General features: G+C 46.0%; 1 pseudogene; it reads right to left on the reverse strand.

Moving 5' to 3' along the window:
* Positions 1-1,411: 1,411 nt before the first annotated feature.
* Positions 1,412-3,984, reverse strand: LOC137333937 (5,6-dihydroxyindole-2-carboxylic acid oxidase pseudogene; annotated as a pseudogene).
* Positions 3,985-5,116: the final 1,132 nt, after the last annotated feature.

Consider the following 5,116-nt stretch of genomic DNA (forward strand, 5'->3'; position numbering starts at 1 on the left):
GAATGTCCAGCTGCACAGTTATTTCAAGGTTGTTCTGTCCCAGACGGGTAGATCCTGGATGACCCGTGACATCCACTGGCTCATGACGAAATCCCAGAACTGCGGCAGAAACCAAATATAATGTACATGCCTCTATATGGATACACATTGAGCATAAAATAGGACTGCTGATACAAAGATTCCATTGCCTGGATCAGTCCGGGAGGATGCTGTTGCCCCAAAAAAGGTGTCCAGAATTATAGGCATGTGCTCTATGCTGCACAATTATGTTATCAGAAGAGCATTCACTGTGAAACAGGGGCAAGTGGAGAGTCAGGAAGGGGGTGAAGAAGTCGGAGACCGTGAGGCCGAGTCTCAGGAGTTACCGGCTCCACTGCAGCAGCAACACAGATGGCAAATCTGATAATATTTAGTGAAGGACCAATTCTCTTAAAACTTGTAAACCCTTCCAGCATAAGCATTCCTGTATTACGTTCCCAATGAGCTAACATACATAACATAATGCATGTATGCTGAATGTCTTCTACTAATTAACCTAGTGCTCCTTCTAGGTGTTACCCTCGTAAGAGAAGGAAGTGAAGTTCCCGGCTGCTGGATGCGCCTGAGGGCTTCCTAGGACAAGGATGGCTTGTTACATCCTTCTGAAAGGTCAGAAGATGTTTTTGCAAGTGCCCATCTGTTACTGTGGTGGCCGGTTAGGCCTGCTCGTCTTCCGGCTGCCCATGGGTCATTTCAGTAGGATGGCTGGCTGAGTTGCCTTGAGAAACAGCTCCCTTATCCATACTTAATCATCCCATGCCCCTATGGCTGGGCACTACTTCAGCATGTCCTGCCATCTGCTTGGAGGGCAGACTACAGAGCTGCAAAGAGGTTGCTGAAGTCCTATGTCAGGGTTCTGACAAGGTGATTCCCAGCAGTCAGAACTAAATCATGGATATCAGAGCCCAAGGTCTCTATAGCGTCAATTATGACACTCCTGGGAGAACACATAGAAACATAGAAACATAGAAAATAGGAGCAAGAGTAGGCCATTCGGCCCTTCGCGCCTGCTCCGCCATTCAAAATGATCATGGCTGATCGTCTAACTCAGTACCCTGTTCCCGCTTTTTTCCCATATCCCTTTAGCATTGAGTTTGAGGCTTATTTAACCAAGGTCTCAAATTAACTCCAATTCGTTTCAATTTTAAACCCTACTAAAAGCCATGACAGCTACCATTAATGAGTCAGGAGTAATCATTTTCAGTGCAGGCCAATGATAGATGGCTTATTTCATTAAAGGCTGCAGCAGGTCATGAGATTAGAGCTTACTTCTCATTAGATCTTTTATCTAAACAGTCACAGGAAGTCACCCTGTTTTCTTGCTGCGCATCATCGGTATGGTATAAAAGCATGAAAAAAAAAATTAAAGGAGTCAGATAGCAAACTGTGAGGCTTTTCGGATTACTGTTGCTGCATCATATTATGAGTAGTGCTGACACGGAGTTTCTAAGAGAGGTTGGTTCAGTTCACTTGCAGCCAAGTTTCTCCTTCTTCTGCATAAAGCTAACATGGAGACCGTAAAAACAATAGCAACCAACACGAGAGCTGCCACAATCCCCACCGTTATCATTTCCAACAATGAGAGCGTACGATTTGGCCATTGAACTTCATAGGTGTAGCCAAGGTTTTCAGGTGCTGTCAAAAACATTTCTACATTGGTTACAGGAGGCCAAAAGGGAACCATATTGTACCCTCGGTTATGTCCTATGGGAGCATTTTCAAATGGAAAGATAGATAAATCTGCATTACTCCTCTTCAACCACTCATCAAATATTGCATCAGTAAATGTATGCAACAACACAAAGATAGGGTCATTTGGGGACATGTGGGTTTGCCCACCAGTTCCATTAAGAAATAAATGTGCCAGATTATGCAAACTGCGAACTGCTGGATCATACCTTCCTGAAGGATCACTATAACCTTCCACCGTGTTTCGGAAACTATCGGTTGAATTGGAGTAGAAAGGTGGTGTATCGTAAGAGGCTATGTCTAAACATTGTGCTACATCCTGGGCATCAGGTCGACGCTGCACCATCGGTCTAGCAACATTCCCACCTGGATTCCGCCGAATAGGGCCACCCTCAGTGCCATTGCATATAGTTCCTAGGGTATCATAGTCTTCCAAACTTTCACATAGATTGCGCCACTGGGAAAAGACAGAGTTAGGACTTAGGAGAGTAGGGTCAAAATTGCTTCTGGCTCCCATTAGGTCATCCCTGCAGATGTCACAGGTGTTTCCTCCAGTGGCAAAATTCCAGTATGGGAGTGCAAAGGTGGGGTCCTGCAGCATCACCTGCATGTCCCACTCCAGCTGCAGCAGGTGGTAGCGGTGCCAGGTGAGGAAAGCGGGCCTCTCGTGGGAGAAGTCGATGCCGCCGTCGCTGCCGAAGGTGCGGCCGCCTCCCAGGTAGGTCTTACTGACAGAGTAGTAGTGAGTCCAGATGAAGAGGATGTAGATGGAGATGTTGTTGAACTGCAGGCTCTGGCCGTCGGGCCCTTACAGGTCGGCGAGGTGGCGGGTGGCCACCACCAGGTCGGGGTGAGGGGTGAGCTTGGCCAGGTGGAGGGCCCTCACCATGCGCCTTTTCTCCTCGGGGTTGAGGCGGTGCACGTCCCGCCGGACCAGGCGCGGGGCCGGCCGCCGGCAGTCGGGCCCGCTCCAGCCGTAGCGGCACACATCTGTTGTCCATTAAGGGGGCTTCCTTGTAGATGCCCCGAACGTGCTATGCACTCCAGAAAGGTCCACAGTACTGTGAAGCAATCAAACATTATTGCACAGATTATGGGTAGTGGACTCCTCCATAATAGTCATCATACTTTTCAGGGAAAACAAAAAGGAAAAAACTGCAGATGCTGGAAATCTGAAACAAAAACAGAAAATGGCGGGAATACCATCTGTCAATCAGCATCTGTGGAGAACACAGACAAGTTATCGTTTCAGGTATGGATCCGTTGTCAGATAGCCTCGCTCTTCTGTCGTGAGCTTCTTTATCTGGCAATCATGAAGTGCTGGTGAAGTGCTGACTGTTCAGTGAAACCTGTCAGGCTATGCAATTGGCCACTATGCTTCCCAAAACAAGAGTGCAAGAGCATGTAGCATCGAGGTGGATGTTGGAGAAGTCTTTAATGGCCCTACACACCATCAATTTCATGGGGATGTGAAAGATATATTATGTATGAATATGGGCTATTTTTTTCTAATTTTAGAGAGACCAAAAGGTGCCATAAAGATGCAAAAGTATCCCATGTGACTATGCAGCTGGTTGAGGTGAATGTATGTGTGTAAAGAGATAACATCAGCAGATATTTATCATGGCAAGTGTCTTGGAGCTTAGGGCCTAGATGGCTGAAGGCACAGCCATTAATGGTGGGGCGAAGGAAGTGGGGGATGAGCAAAAGGCCAGAGTTGGAGGAATGGAGAGACCTTGGAGGGTTTTCCGGCTGGGGGAGGTTACAGAGATAGGGAGAGTCGAGGCCATGGAGGGATTTGAAAACCAGGATGAAAATTTTAAAATTGAGGCGTTGGTGGACCCTACTGGATAAAGGTATTAGACCGGTCTCCAGCCAGCATTACAATCCACCTCTACATCAGCGAAGCTCCAACTGGTTATAGCTGATTCTACTTGCTCGTCCTGGGAGATCTGCTTTCTGGATCACTGACTTTCCCCTGCCAAACACGCACTGACCTGACTGCAGTAGCACATCCCAGGAGCAACTTCCTCTGACTCCAGTACCTTGTGCATTTCCTCCTCTTTTAGCCTCACCATTGGTAGCCATACCTTCAGCTGCGAAGGTCCCTCTCTCTGGAATTCTCTCCTTAAACTCTTCCACCTTTACACCTCCGTATTCTCCTTGAAGATCCTCCTTAAAATGTAACTCTTCGAACAAACTTTTGGCCACCCCTCCTAATTGCTCCTCAAGAAGATAGGAACAGGAGTAGGCCATTTAGCCCCTCGAGCCTGTTCCGCCATTCATTGAGATCATGGCTAACCTGTGACCTAACTCCATATACCCATCTTAGCCCCCTATCCCTTAATACCATTGGTTAACAAAAATCTATCAATCTCTGTTTTAAAATGAACAATTGAGCTAGCATCAACTGCTGTTTGCGGAAGAAAGTTCCAAACTTCTACCACCCTTTGCTTGTAGAAATGTTTCCTAACTTCACTCCTGAAAGTCCTGGCTCTAATTTTTAGGCTATGTCCCCTGGTCCTAGACTACCCAACCAGTGGAAATAGTTTCTCTCCGTCTACCCTATCAGTTCCCCTTAATATCTTGAAAACTTCGATGAAATCACCCCCTAATCTTCTAAATTCCAGGGAATACAACCCTAGTTTGTGTAATCACTCCTCGTAATTTAACCCTTGGAGTCCAGGTATCATTCATAAATCTACGTTGCACTCCCTCCAAGGCCAATATATCCTTCCTAAAGTACAGTGCACAGAACTGAACACAGTACTCCAGGTATGATCTAACCAGGGCTTTGTATAGCTGTAGCATAACTTCTACCCCCTTGTATTCTAGTCCTCTATATATAAAGGCCAGCATTCCATTAGCCTTTTTGATTATTTTCTGTACCTGTCCATGACATTTTAATGATCTATGTACATGGACTCCTAAGTCTCTTCAGACCTCCACTGTTTCAAGCTTTTCACCATTTAGAAAGGACTCTGATCTGTCCTTTTTAGGTCCAAAGTGGATGACCTCACATTTGCCTACATTGAAATCCATTTGCCACAGTTTCGCCCATTCACTTAATCTATTAATATCTCTGCAATTTTATGCTTCCATCTGCATTGCTTACAGTATTGCCTATATTTGTATCATTGGCAAACTTGGATATGTGGCTCTCTATCCCGTCATCTAAGTCATTAATAAATACAGTGAATAGTTGAGGCCCCAACACAGATCCCTGTAGGTCACCACTAGGCACATCCTGCCAATTTGAGTACCTGCCCATTATCCCTAGTCTTTGTCTCTTGGCTCCTTCTTTGGCTCAATGCCCATTTTGCCTCATACCTCTATGAAGTGCCTTGGAACATTATTCTACATTAAAGTTGCTATATACATGCAAGGT

This window comes from Heptranchias perlo, chromosome 17 (genome assembly GCF_035084215.1).
Source record: "Heptranchias perlo isolate sHepPer1 chromosome 17, sHepPer1.hap1, whole genome shotgun sequence".
Lineage (NCBI taxonomy): Eukaryota > Metazoa > Chordata > Chondrichthyes > Hexanchiformes > Hexanchidae > Heptranchias > Heptranchias perlo.